At 27.4% G+C, this 14,940-nt stretch overlaps 1 long non-coding RNA gene across 1 annotated transcript; it reads left to right on the forward strand.

Annotated features, from left to right (window-relative positions):
* The first annotated feature begins 13,812 nt into the window (after positions 1-13,812).
* On the forward strand, positions 13,813-14,570 carry LOC135927422 (uncharacterized). Its single transcript, XR_010572082.1, has 3 exons — positions 13,813-13,876; positions 14,214-14,436; positions 14,480-14,570. It is a non-coding gene; the product is annotated as an uncharacterized LOC135927422 (long non-coding RNA).
* The last annotated feature ends 370 nt before the right edge of the window (positions 14,571-14,940 follow it).

Consider the following 14,940-nt stretch of genomic DNA (forward strand, 5'->3'; position numbering starts at 1 on the left):
TCTATTTTCTTTCATATCCTTATCAATTTCAAAGGCTTTTTTTATATCTCCTTCTATCGCTCCTCAACAATTTTTGTACATCTTTCCACAATTCTTTATTCAGATTGTTACCTTCTCTGAGCTGACTAATTTTTGCTATTATTTCATTTGTTAACCATTCACTTCTTAAATAAATATTTATATTAGGTAGCCTATTATAATAATCTGTAATATCTTTTTTGAAAAGGTTCCAGCATTAATCAATACTTCCATTCGAGGACATAAGAAAATTATCTCTTTTTCTGAGTAGTATTTGATCAAATAGCGACAAATCATCTTGCGACTGAGCTTTAATTTGTTTTCTGGAGAGGAGAGGTTTAAAGAGATTTGCCCTGTGAAAAGATTATTTGAACTAACCCCATTATGGTAACCCCATAAATTTTTTATAGTTTTTTGGCTACTACTTTTCTGTGATCTGACAATTTAATACTGGTAGACACTATAACATCATCAAACCACCAATGAATATTTGATATGAAGAAATCTATTTGCGATTTCTGATTTGCTCTTACAAGGGTATAAGTGTTTATCTCACGATGGTGAAAAAAAGTATTTTCAATTTTAAAGTTTTTGTTTTTACAAAGATCAAGTAATTTTTTACTATCTTCACTATTGGATTGTTGTATAGTTGCATTACCAATGGTATTCTTATTAGCATACTCTTCAATATTACCAATTTTCAGATTAAGATCATTTATATATCTTGATGGCAAAGAATCAATCAATGTGGTCATTGTGTCAATAAAACTTAATCTATCATTTTTTCTAGGTGGAGCATATAAATTTATAATTATTGTAGGTTTAAATTTAGTATTCAGATAGAGGAGACCACATCTTTCAGATATGTGTACAAATTTGATGATTGACTTTTGTATTTTTTTGTTTATTAGGAATGCAATTCCAGACCAGTTATTGGTGGTGGTACCAGAACAAAAGAGCTTTTAATCTTTGAAGTTTGCAGTATTATTTCCAGGGCAGTGGGTTTCTTGGATGGCACAATATCTAATTTCATGTATGCAAAGTCTCTAAGCTATACTACTAATTTGTTTTTCATTCCATTTATATTGAGAGACGCTATTTGTAATTTACCAAAAATAATATGCTCCATTTTAGTATGTACGCTTGAATCTGAGATGTTATATTTAAACGTTTAACTAAAATAATTTCAAATCAATAAAAATTACGTAAAGTAAAAAGAAATTTTGGAAATAAGTGCTAAATATAGTTATGGATAATTGGTTATAGATAAATTACTATTCTAAGCATAATACAAAATTCAAAATGAAGGATTAAATATTCTTTAAAATGTAGGGCATTAAATTAAAATGTGTAAGGTTACCAAGAGAGAAAAAAATAACTATTTTATTATATGAATATAAAAAATTTATGGGGTTAGTCCAAATACATCTTTTCACAGGACAAATCTCTTTAAACCTCTCCTCTCCAGAAAACAAATTAAAGCTCAGTTGCAAGATGATTGGTTGCTATTTGATCAAATACTTGTCAGAAAAAGAGATAATTTTCTAAACATGTCCTCGAATGGTAGTATTGATGAATGCTGGAACCTTTTCAAAAAAGATATTACAGATTCTTATAATAGGCTGCCTAATATAAATATTTATTCAAGAAGTGAATGGTTAACAAAGGAATAGCAAAAATTAGTCAGCTCAGAGAAGGTAACAATCTGAATAAAGAATTGTGGAAAGATGTACCAAAATTGTTGAGGAGCGATAGAAGGAGATACATTGCAAAAAAAAGCCTTTGAAATTGATAAGGATATGAAAGAAAAGAGAATTTATGATGCTTATAAAAAATAGAAATATTTTTGTAAACCGTACAGCTTTAAAAACTTCCCTATTTAGTTTTAGCAAATGGAAAGCAAATCTTTGACCAAGAAGAACAAATAGCACTATGGCTTGACTATTATATGATGGTCTTTGACTCAAGAAGAGCTATCTATCCAACAAACATTAATGAGCACTTAGTTCCACCCCTGCCTGGTTTCTCCACGGATGAAATTGTAAAAGTAAATAAAAATTTGCGTAATAATTAAGCTCCCAGACTTGATAAAATAACAGCGGAAAATCTCAAAATTGCTCCTAGAACTATATCCTCCTTTTTATTATATTTTTTTAATAAAATATGATAACTGGTAAAACCCATGCAGAATGGAATATTTCTTTCTAATGTAATTTTCCTAAAATAAATGACCCAAAAATATTTAATGACCATCGTGCTGTTGCTCTTACTTCTACTGTATCTAAGATTTTAATGGTCCTGTTAAAAAACAGGATGATGTCATCTATAACAAACTTATTCCCTAAATAGATTTGTGCTTATAGACTAAATAAAAATATTCTAGAACCTATTCTAGCTTTAAAAATAATGATACAGAAATGTTGGCAGCTTTTTTCACTTTTGTAGATTTTAATCATGATGCCCTGTGGAGAACACTTTTGGAATGCGGGATTGAATCTAATGTTATCTACATTCTAAAGAATCACTATTCTAATTTATCCACTTGTTTTAAAATAAACAATAAAGTATCCCCCTATTTCAGAATTAAAAAAGGTGTAAAACAAGGATGCACACTTTCACCTTTCTTGTTCAATATCATATTGTATAAAATCATAAAAGAAGCCCTGGGAGCTGCAAATCTATTAGATATAGGTTCAAATGTTACAATAAGTGTGGAAAATCGAAAAATATCTTATGCTGATGATATAGCCATTGTGTCTACAAGTGTTGAAGAAACAAAAAATATGTTATACTTATTAGAAACATTAAGTTTGAGATTGGGTCTAAAAATAAAATTTAATAAAACTTTTATTCTTCTTTCCCCAAATGCAACTCAAAATTTAAATTTTACAATTGGAGGTGCAATTAAGATTGTAGATAAAATAAAATATTTAGGAGTTATGCTTGACAATAAAGGATGCTGTAAAGAAGAATTGAAAATTAGAATAAAAAAGTGAGAGGGGTGTTTTATAAATATATGAAAATTTGGAAAACGAAAGAGATTTCTGTACACACCAGACTAAGAATTTTCAATTCTACTATATTTCCTATATTATTATTTGGTGGAGATTTATGGGAAATTAATAAAACAGAAAATAGAAGATTACAATCATTCATAAATAACTGCCTCCGTACTATAAATGGTATCTTCTACCCAAAAGTAATATCTAATAATAATTTATGGAGAATATCTAAACACTCCAATTCATATTACATTAAAGAAACGTCGAATTCAATTCCTACCTCACATCATAAGGAACTCAGACCATAATCTAGTTTATGACACCATTACATGGCTCTACACTTATAATAGGAAAGAATATACAAAATGTAAATCTTTATGGTATTATAAAACCATAAAAGATATTATGGAACTAAACTTAAACATGAAACAATTTATCAAGTTAAACAACTACAAAAATTCCATAAAGAAGCTCTTCAGAATTAAAGACAAATATTTTAAATAAAAAACATCTGGGCTTGTTTTTATAATGTTAATTATTCTCACTAGTATTTTCTAAATCTTTTCAGGACTTCAGGACAAACCGAAATGGAATTGGTATGCTCTTTAAAAATTTTTTTTTAGTATAAATTCACAGCTTTAATTATAAAAAATTAAATTTAAAATCAGCCACAACCCACCTTTAAATTAATTAACTTATCCTGCAATTCTTGGGCATAGGCTATTTTTTTTGCCCCGCTCTTTTTCTTAAAGCCTATGGACGTCTGTAACATTTTTCGAAATGTTGCGCGTACAAGTATGTACGGCTTGCTCACAAACGTGTAGAGGGCTCCTCATATTTTTTTTAAACTTTCACCCCAATTAACTTATGTTCCAATTAGATGGAAATGAGGAATACCTAGCGTAGCTCTGTTGTTTATTCAACGTCAGAGAGCATATGCGCTATATATCACGGATCACGGAAAGTTTCTTTGTGTGCGGTTTGGAGTGAAGAAGACATTATATTGGATGAAGCCAGGATGGATTATATTTTTATATATTTGCACGTATAAATTGGACTTGTAAAATTGTCATAGTTGGTAATGTTTATTGTTGATATTTATTTAATTATTAGAAAAGGATTGTTTTGGATTGTTAAGTTATATTTTTTGAGAGGGAAGGATTGAGAGTAAGGGGCATTCTTCTATAATGTTGACCGCGAATCAGGATCGACAACATAAGGGTTTAGGTACATAATGCACGTATTAACCACTATACAGTTTATAAGGAAGAGGTAAGTTTAAAGATAATTTTGTTTTAAATGTTTAGCTTACAAAGCATAAGATAGAAAGTATGTAATGAGTATTAGGCAGGAATATGAAAATAAGATCAGGAATTTAAGACAGTAATATTTGTTATATTATATGTCTAGATGTATATTGTACAGATATTGTACTAAAAAATATATTTCTAGAAATGTCATATATTATTTTCATTATTTATATGATAATTTATTTTGTAAGCATAATATAATAAATGAAAAATATGAAATTCAGAATAATTGTTCAGAGTTAGCAAATTTTAAAAAAAGTTTAATATATTAAAATAAAACAGACCCGCAAATTAGGGTGTATGGAGGGGGCGAAGCCCCCATAAATTTTTTTTAATTGAGCCCCCTGAGATTGTAAAGGCTAGCTACGCCCCTGTTCTCCACCTCATTAGTCAATCTATGGCATACGATTCCCCTAATTTAAGATTATTTAATGATATATTTTTTCTAGTGTTGTTAAAGTAACTATTCTGATAAAATCTAAAAGAACAAAGAATAATAATTGTTCTCACTCTTTCATGCGAAAATCAATTGATAAAATGTTCATAAATGTCAATTATATATCAACAGGTACAACAGTAGCTAGTTACAATTTTTACTCAAAAATAACTCTAACTAGTATTTTAAATATTGTCTGAGGCTACCGGAACAAACAAAAGATTTTTAAGATGGCTATATTTATTTGTTTTATTTTCTTTCGTGATGAAGTTGACAGGAAATGATAAGGCAAAACGATCTATCTAAACAAATAATCCCAAGGTAGGGGTGTTCCTTAGTTCCAAGGGACTAGAGTTATCCCATCAGGTCTGGTTTAATTATCATGGCTGAGGCCAGAGGATTCCAGTGTAGAAGAAATATTTGTGGATTTCAAGATTCTATTGATGATCGAATTGATAGCATAGTGCCTGGGTAATCTGCCTTTTGAAAAACGATAGTTTAGGGGTGGTGTCCGAGGCTATGATATGATTTTTACAAATGATGTGGGCGTTATGATTTCACAGCATAAACGAAGACCTATAGCTAGTCTAAGTTTTTCCAGCCTAAATTAAAACTAGGTATAGTCTAACCATTCGTAACCAAGGTTGCATTGGCTGAGGCTGGAATTATATGATCCGGCAAAAGAGTCGTATTTATACTCGGGGTTGGGTTTAGGTGGAGAAAGAGCGTGAAGATTTTCCAGCTATGAAATGTAAGTATTCGATGTCATGCTGTATCAATGGTAAATTCCAGTCTCTTTATAGAATTTGGATATGAGCAGCTTGGAGCATTTTTGCTCCTAATGTTAATGTTGCCGTATGATGTGGATTAATAGTATCCAAGTCTTCAAGTGTGTATCGAAATTTAAAAACTGAGAATAAAAAGGTACAAATGCTTAAGGATATAGGGCAATGGTTAACTAGCTTTGATGGAAGGGCAGCTTGCATCCAGGAGAGTGATGAAAATTTGATATTTAAAATAGGTTCGAGAGTATTTTTAAATGTACTTCAAGGTCTAATGATATTTCAGGGGACTTGAAAATTGTTGATGAACGAAAGGCATGTAAAAATTTAGGAATGAATAAAAAAAATTTAAGTAAATAAAAGCCTGATGAGCAGGTAACTGTTTTAAAATATTTTTCATTCTAATGACTTTGGCAAGAAATTCATCTCTGAAATGAAATATATCACTTTAACCTTCAATGGGTGAACCTAGGTGGGTAAAGTTAGTTTTGTCCACTAGAATAAAATTTTCAGGTGGGCAGTTTGATTCAAGGGTGTTAAATTAATTTTAAATAAAATCATTAATTTAAAATTTTGTCTAAATATATGATTGTGTTCGCAAAGGATATACAACAATAATATAATTTCCCGTCCAAATAGATTTTCTTTTCTTAAATTGTTACAATAATAACATATCTTTAAATGATGATTTCCCAAATACTTTTTATTGAATATAATGTTGTCCTTACATCAAGTGCTCCTGTAGAGCGTTTATTCAGTCTAGAAAGCTTATTTTTGGAGAGAAACGAGCGCCCTTAGATAAAGATTTTGAAATAAATTTGTTGTAAAAAACAAGTAAACATTTATTAAACTAATTTTCATGAAAAATAAATATGTTTTTTTTTCAATGCATGCAAGTATATATGATATCTTTATTTCGATGTAAATATAAATATATTCTATTTTCCGATATTTTTTTCGGTTTAATTATTTTTTTATATAAATAAATTGTATATTTTTTAAATAATTGTATAATTGTATATCCTAATTTATTTATATTAAATATATACTTTCAGTAAATAAATAATTGTATAATTGTATATCCTAATTTATTTATATTAAATATATACTTTTAGTAAATAAATAATTCCTTGTATGAATGATGTATAAATTAACATTTAAAAACACTAATTTTTTCCAACACATTTTTCATCCTTAAATTCATAAAACTTTTATATATTAGTCAATTCACAATTAAATCTTTTCTGCATATTATGAATGTTGACATAAAAAGAAATATTTAACTAATTTAAAAATTCCCCATAAGACCATTTCTTTTATTCCCAGTTTTTTAAAAAAATATTCAACCTTGTGAATTCATTTATTTATTCTATTTAAAAAAAATTATCCACCACTGAAACGCTGTTATTTTCTTCTCATTAAATTCAAAATAAAAAAATCTTATTTTTAAGGGCCTCATTAGTTAAATAGTCTAGTTCCCCGACTCCATGTCGAAGTCATAATAACTCGACTCTAGTCGACTGATTTTTACGACTTAAGTTTTGAACTTGAGTCGCTCGAGTTTTGAACTTGAATCGTGACTCATGTCAGCTTGAATCCTGAATTCAAGTCAAATTATTATTTTTGTTGCCTGCCAAAATTAAGTATATAATATTTAATTAAAATTACCAATAATAATATCGTATTTTAAAAAAAATTTACAAATCTATTTAGAAGTTATCTCATTGCTACATTATCGAATTAACATATTGATTTGCACAAACTACCCAACGCGTAATAATTTAATTCTGAAAATATTCCTGTTCTAAATCGCGAAAAACGATACATTGAAAAATTTGGAATCTCGCGTATATCTCCTAGGAAATTTTTAAAACAAATTTGAAATTGATATTAATAGATGCTAAGGAAATAAACACATATATTTAAATTGAGTTTTCAAAAAAATTTCTAAAATGGACGAAATATCATATTTGCCCCCTACTTTAAAAATTTTCTACGAGATTAAGCGAGATTCCTAACTTTTCGCTTTATCGTGCTTTACCATTTGATCTTTGAAAATATTTTAAAAGTTTCGGCCAGGTTCTGAAAAATATATAGCAAAATTTGTTTGGCCGAGCTATTTTTGGCCACTAATACTTATTATTATAGTATTATTTTCAAAAAATAAAATTTTCCCTTTTTTTAAGCTTTTTCGCTTAAAACGTTTCGTCTATAGCTTTTCGCCTAAGAGCGCCAATAAACGTCTATAAGCTAATTGAACATTTTGTCTATAGATTTTTCGCCTTAGACTTATCGCTTAATAGCGCTAATAAGCGCCAAAGAGAGCCAATAAGCACCTAAGAGTGTCAATAAGCCTTAAAGAGTGACAATAAGTTCCAAAAAGCGACAACAATGAGTATTAATTAGTGCCAATGAATATTAATAAGCACCAAAGGGTGTCATTAAACTCCGAAGTGTGCTAATAAGTCACAATGAGTCTTAATAAAAGGCAAAGAGATAAAACCCAAGGAGTGTCAATAAGCGCCAAAGAATGCCAATAAGTTGTGTTGTTAATTGGTTGGTTGTGTAAAACCCAGACCCGGGGTTTGGGTCTAAAAAATTGACCAAACCAGCTCTGAGTACGAACCCCGAGCACAGACCCGGGATTTAGACGCGAGGTTTAGACCCCGGGTTTAGACCTATCGCCCGGTGTAACGTGTGTAAGTGATTACCGTGAGATTTCGAATTCTCACACCATCAAAATCTCACGGCTGACACCGTGTGAAAGTGATTTCATGAGATTTTGATTTTTATCGCTTCAAATACATTGGGGGCCATTTAAATCATCAAAATCTCACGGCTATTCAATATTTCAAAATCTCATGGATTTTTTCAAAATCTCATAGATATTTTTAAAATCTCGCATTATTAATTTAAATATACTTTTAAAACGTCAGATTTGAATGAGGCTGTCAAATTAGAAATATTTCTATATAATACAATTTAATTTGAAATTCTTTTTCATTATGAAGTAAATTTTTAACAATATATTTTTTATTTCAGAAATATTTTAGCTCAAATTATAATGATATATATGACAGGGTTGCCATGTCTCCCCCCATCAGTGGGAGTCTCCCACAATTTTTTAGTTTACCCATAACATCTCACTCCCACAAAACTCCCACAATTAGAAATCTCCCACAAAAAGCTCCTACAATTTTTTTTTAGCATTTTAATGTTTTTAATATATAAATAATAATTTTGAGAGACAGTATTTGATTATTTTTATATTTTTAAAATAAATTTTAAATATTTATTCGAAAAATATGTCTAGTTCTTTTATTTTATTTTTCCGCTCTAAAATATATTTTTTATAAAATTCTCCAATTCTCCACTCGACATTTTCAGAATTTTTGTGTTAGAAAGAATAGAAGTTAGAACAGTATGTATAATTATTATAAATATATTTTAAATTACTTAATATATTTTATATCGTTATCTAGAATTGCAGTGCTCCACTAGAAGTGGATATTATCAAACAGATTTAAGTAATAAAATGTTCTATTTTGCTAATAATTTTATCTTACTGTAAAATTAAAATAATATATTAAACATTGTTAAAATTTTCAGAATAAATGATTTCAAATGGCTGTTCTGGCCAAATTAATAGATATTTAATATAACTTTGCAAGAATATATTCCCAGGTAGTTAATATTCAGTTGCAATCAGAAGATTCTTTATTGATAAAGATTCACAAAATCATGCTACAGCTCTGTTCATCTCTACAGTTAAAAATAGATAATAAATTTTATGGCGCTATTGCTAAAAATATCATATTAAAATGTTCAAATATTACTATAATTTACATATTTTTAAATGAAGCAAATATTTTTATTAAGACAATTTTGGAATATTTACAATCAAGATTTGATTTTAATAACTCTATTTACAAGTGTATAAATATTATGACCTTGGAACAGAAACCATCATTTGATGGTTTTTGTAATTTAATAAATATATTAAAATTACCGATAGACACTGAAGCCTTGTTTGAAGAGATTGTAATTTTTTCCATTTTTAATGATTAGAACACTTAAAGTTAGATGGTCTAAAAGCAGAGGAGAAATGGGTGGAATTTTTTCGTAATAACGATAAATTCCCATGCTTGGAAAAAATTTGCGAGTATGTTTTCTCCTTACTTCATTCTAATGCCTCATCGGAGCGCATTTTTAGCCTGATGAGGACTGCCTGGAGAAATGAGAGAAATCGAATTGCTTTAACAACATTAGAGGCCGAGTTAATGGTTAAACAAAATTATAAAATGTCATGCCAGGAATTTTATAAATATCTTAATAACGACGGTAAACGTTTAGTTCCATTATTTAAATCTCAAATAAAATATAATTAACTATAACTATTTGACTTTCTATATTTTATAAAATCTTATTTATACATTTGCATAAAATCAAATAAATTTATTTTTTACATTGTAAAATTAATATTTTGAATATTTTGGCAAATCATAAAAAAAGAAGCATTACAATCTCCTCAAACATGACATCATATTAAATCTTATTAATAATTATCCGATAATAGTAATAATATTCTTACTTTGGTATTTCTGCAGCATAATTTAGTGAACCTTTATTAAATTATATTCTTCTGATTGCAACTGCATATTAACTCCTATATGTAAAATTCCTACTTCTGCCATTTATTTTTGAAAATTTTTTTCAAAATATTAGGACAGCTTTTATAATCTATTTATTTTTTAAAGGTTTGTAAAATTTTAAAATTCTACGATGGCGCGTATTAGGAGGAACCTGTCAACCAACATTATGCTGACTCAATTCTGTAAATACACTCTGGTTTTTGCCAAATTCACTGAGGAATTATCAGATCAGAAAGCTGCCATGCAATTCATTGGTAATGCCAAATCTGCCATATTTACCATTATATATGGTCACCTATGTCTTTGGATATTTCATATCTGGAGAAAAATTTTTTAATTGTTTTATTGAAATGACATTAATTTTGTTGAAATAGGGGAGGATCAAGGGAAATGTTTTGATATCTCCTTATTAGATGCATCTGTTAGAATTGCATATGTTTGCACATCTTTCAAATCGTCAAGAATTGACCTTCTGGATTTATATCCTAAAACATTGATAATAGCCTTGCTCATTTGTGTTCTACAAAGTATATTTTTCATTTATATAAGTCATTAAATATTATGGGGAAAGATTCTACCAACATTGTGATGTTAAGTAGCTCTCTGAATGTTGTACCTCATGATAGGTATTTACCATTTCCGCAACTGTAGTTGCATCTGTATTATTTCTTATTTTTGAAAAATATTTTTGTTTTGCAATAGATGTTGATAGACTGCCCTGTACTGATTTATGCTTTGAAGATTTTTGATACCTCAAAATATCATATTCCCTTCCCCCATTGTATTAACTAAATACTGTAGAACAACTTCCCCGTACTGATTATAATTATTTTTTACATTGTAAATTTAAAATTGTTTGTTTTTTTATAAAATCTTATTTATACATTAGCATAAAATATATTTTTTTACATTGTAAAATTACAACTTTTTTATAAAATTTTATCTTGTTTACATTCTTTTGAATTTAAAAAAGATCGTTGGTTATTATTTTTAAACAAAATTAATATATTATAATAAATCAATATGTTATTTTAATAATAAAGATAGTATTTAAAAATTTTGTGTCGTACTATAATTACCTATTTTGAAAAATAGTTGCGTATTTTATTTTGGAAAATAGTTACCTATTTTATTTTGAAAAAGAGTTGGATATTTTATTTTGAAAATAGTTGGCTATTTTATTTTGAAAAATAGTTGGCTATTTTATTTTAAATAGTTGGCTATTTAATTTTGAAAAATAGTTGGCTATTTTATTTTGAAAAATAGTTGGTTATTTTATTTAAAATAGTTGGCTATTTTATTTTAAATAGTTGGCTATTTTATTTTGAAAAATAGTTGGCTATTTTATTTTGAAAAATAGTTGGCTATTTTATTTTAAATAGTTGGCTATTTTATTTTGAAAAATAATTACCTATTTTATTTTGGAAAATAGATTCGATTTTATATTTATAAAAAATAATAAGCGGATAACTAAGTCAATTCTAAATCCTGCCCAAAATTTATTTTTTTAGCAATTTCATATTTCTCCCACAATTTTTATATTACTTCCACAAAATACCGAATTTCTCCCACAATTTGAAACCTGGCAACCCTGTATATGACTTCCTAAAATGTTCTAAAGTTCCAGTGAATGTTAATAAGGCTAACGATTATAGAAAATCAATTTTTCTATTGGAAAAGTAAATTTTAGATATGTCATGATTAATTTATTAAAATTAGCCATTATAAGTTTAATGCAATATATTATTTTTTAACATTGAAAAATGCTCAGGCCATTGATTATTATCTTTTTTTCATCTAAAATTAATTATAGCTGCAAATGTAAGTGTGTATATATATATATATATGTAAGAACATTTGATAAAATTTTACATATAGGCATTATTAAATGCTATTTTACAACTAAAATTTAATTTAGATTATCACATAAAGATGAAAAGTAAATGTTTACTTTTATTATAATGTATATTGGCCTTATAAATGATTGCATAATTAATTTATTAAAGTTAGGTATTATAATATATACAACTAAAATTGTATGACAAAATTAAGTGCAGTTTATTATTCTAGCCATTGATTATATATATTTTTTCTGCATCACAAATATTATTATATATATAATTTAATGATATTTTAGAAGAAAGAAAAGTTATACTGACAGGAGATGAACAAAAAAAAATAATTAAAACAATACATGAGGGGGGTGTATCTACAGTTGCAGGTATTGCTATGTGAGGGCATCTGGGGATTAATAAAACTAATCAAATAATAGCTGAAAAGTAAAAATTTGCAATATTCTTTTAATTATTTTTTTTAAGCTTTTATTGGTTGGGGAGCAATAAAAGTGTTAGAGAGTTTATCAAATCCTGTGAGGTTTGTCAAAAATCAAGCAGTCGTTTTGATAAAACCTCAAATGTTTTGCACAATATTAAAGTTGTGCCAAAATCTTGGTATCAAATTGGCATTGATTTAATCCAGATGCCAGAATCCAAGGAAAAATACAAATATATTTTATGTGCCAAATGCTATTTTTCAAAATATTTAATGGCTATTCCTATTAAGGATAAAACAGCTAAATCTGTTGTAAAAGCCTTATACATCATTGTCAACACCCACCAATGCTATGAAGCAGAGTTGTTAAAGTATCTAGATATGAAAATGTAGTATCTGTATCTAGATAGATTTTTTAGAAAGGTATCTGTATCTAGATATTTTTTAGAGGTATCTGTATCTGTTTTTAGATACTTTTAAAGATACATTTTATATACCCCTTTTTTTATTATAAATAAAAATATTTGACTGTAAAATTTATTTTATTTCATATGAGCTTATGAAATAAATAAATAAATATATATATATTATATATTAATATTTATTAATACTATAATAAAGAATTATATATACATAAAATATTAAAACTTATATATAAAAAATATATATAAATATTCATTAATTTAAATATTATGTCCGAGTTTATCAATAAACCATACAAATTTTAATATTACAATATGGAAATGGTAAATTTTATTTTATAACTAAATTTTTAAGTTTATATATTTATTTAGATCTATATCGATGAAGAAGAGGAAGCAACAACAAGTTCTATTGCTTTACCATGGCCAATTTATAGAGCGTATTTTAAAATAATATCTCAAAACAAAGAAAACAATTCTCTGATGGTAAAATGTTTGCCGTGTCTACCTAAAAATACAAAAATATCCGTCAGTATGACTTCAACGTGCAATATCGTGAAGCACATAAGGGTATAGATATTATATATTTAAAATTCTAATTTAAATTTTAAGAGAAAACATCCAAACTTGTTAACAAAAATAAAAAAGGGGAAGGAAAATAAAACTACCAAAGAAAATATTGGACAAGGCTCATCCTCCAATAATATTTTTGCTAAAAGACCTTTAACTTTAACTCAAGGCACTTTAGATGATTTAATTATTGCTTTTATTATAGATGGCATGCAGCCATTTTCAATTGTTGAAAATCTTTCTTTTAAAAAAATGATCAACACTTTGGCTCCACACAAAAATATAATTTGCCGACAGACAGTTGTTGGTAGAATTTCCCAAAGATGGGAAAATGAAAAGAAAGAAATAATTAAAAGTCTTATAGAACCATCATTAATATGCACAACAGCAGATTGTTGGAGTGCCTATCGCCGGTATAGCTAACATTTAAATTTGTATAATAATTAATTAAGAATAAATTATTTCAGCAATTTTAAGAAATTTTAATTTTTAGTTCTAGGAGTAACCGCTCACTATATAAATCCAATAAGTTTGGAAAGAAAAAATATAGCGTTGGCTTGTAAAAGAATGACTGGTAGTCATACATATGATAAAATAGCAAAAAATTTACAAGATATAGCTAAGGATTATTGCAATCAAAATAAAATTTCAAAGACCATTACAGATAATGCCAAAAATTTTATAAAATGTTTTAGGTTTATTTTATTATAAATAAACATAATATATGATTGATTACTTAATTTATTAAAGAGTTTTCAAGCCAATTGAAAATAATACAAGTGAATCAATTGATGATCTGGAAGATGAAGCAGTTGTGCCAATTTCTATATCAAATCTTTATAATACTGCACAGGATTCTGAATTATCAGAATCATTTAGTTTACCTCATCACCAATGTTGTGCCAGTCACACATTGAATCTTATAGCCACTGTGGATGCCAATAGAGCCATGCAGTGTAAACAATATCAGAGGGTAAAACTAATTTTAATTAAATAAGTAATATTTTCTTCATTAGATATATAGCACAACACTACATAAATGCCAAAATATATGGAATAGGCAAAATAAGTCTCCTATTTCATCTGAGATTATTAAGGAATATATTGGTCGTTATTTTATATGTCCTAATATAACTAGATGGAACTCCACCTATAATGCCTTACAATTAATGTCAGAAATTATAAAAGCTAAATCTGACAAAGTGGACAAGATATGTGATGGAATAAAACTATCTAGGTTTTTACCTAATGAATGTGATTTTATTCATGAATATTGTTTAGTAAGTTATAAATAATATTTATATATATAGCATTATTTTAAATTAGCTAATGAAGCCAATAACTAATTCCCTTGATATTTTGCAGGGAAATAAGTATATGTACACAGCTTATTACTGTGCAACTATTTCACAACTTATTATCAAATTAAAGAATTTTAAAGAAATGAACCAGAGATTCTGTTTACCACTCTTAGATG

This window comes from Gordionus sp. m RMFG-2023, chromosome 3 (assembly GCF_954871325.1).
Source record: "Gordionus sp. m RMFG-2023 chromosome 3, tfGorSpeb1-WG-v2, whole genome shotgun sequence".
NCBI lineage: Eukaryota > Metazoa > Nematomorpha > Gordioida > Chordodea > Parachordodidae > Gordionus > Gordionus sp. m RMFG-2023.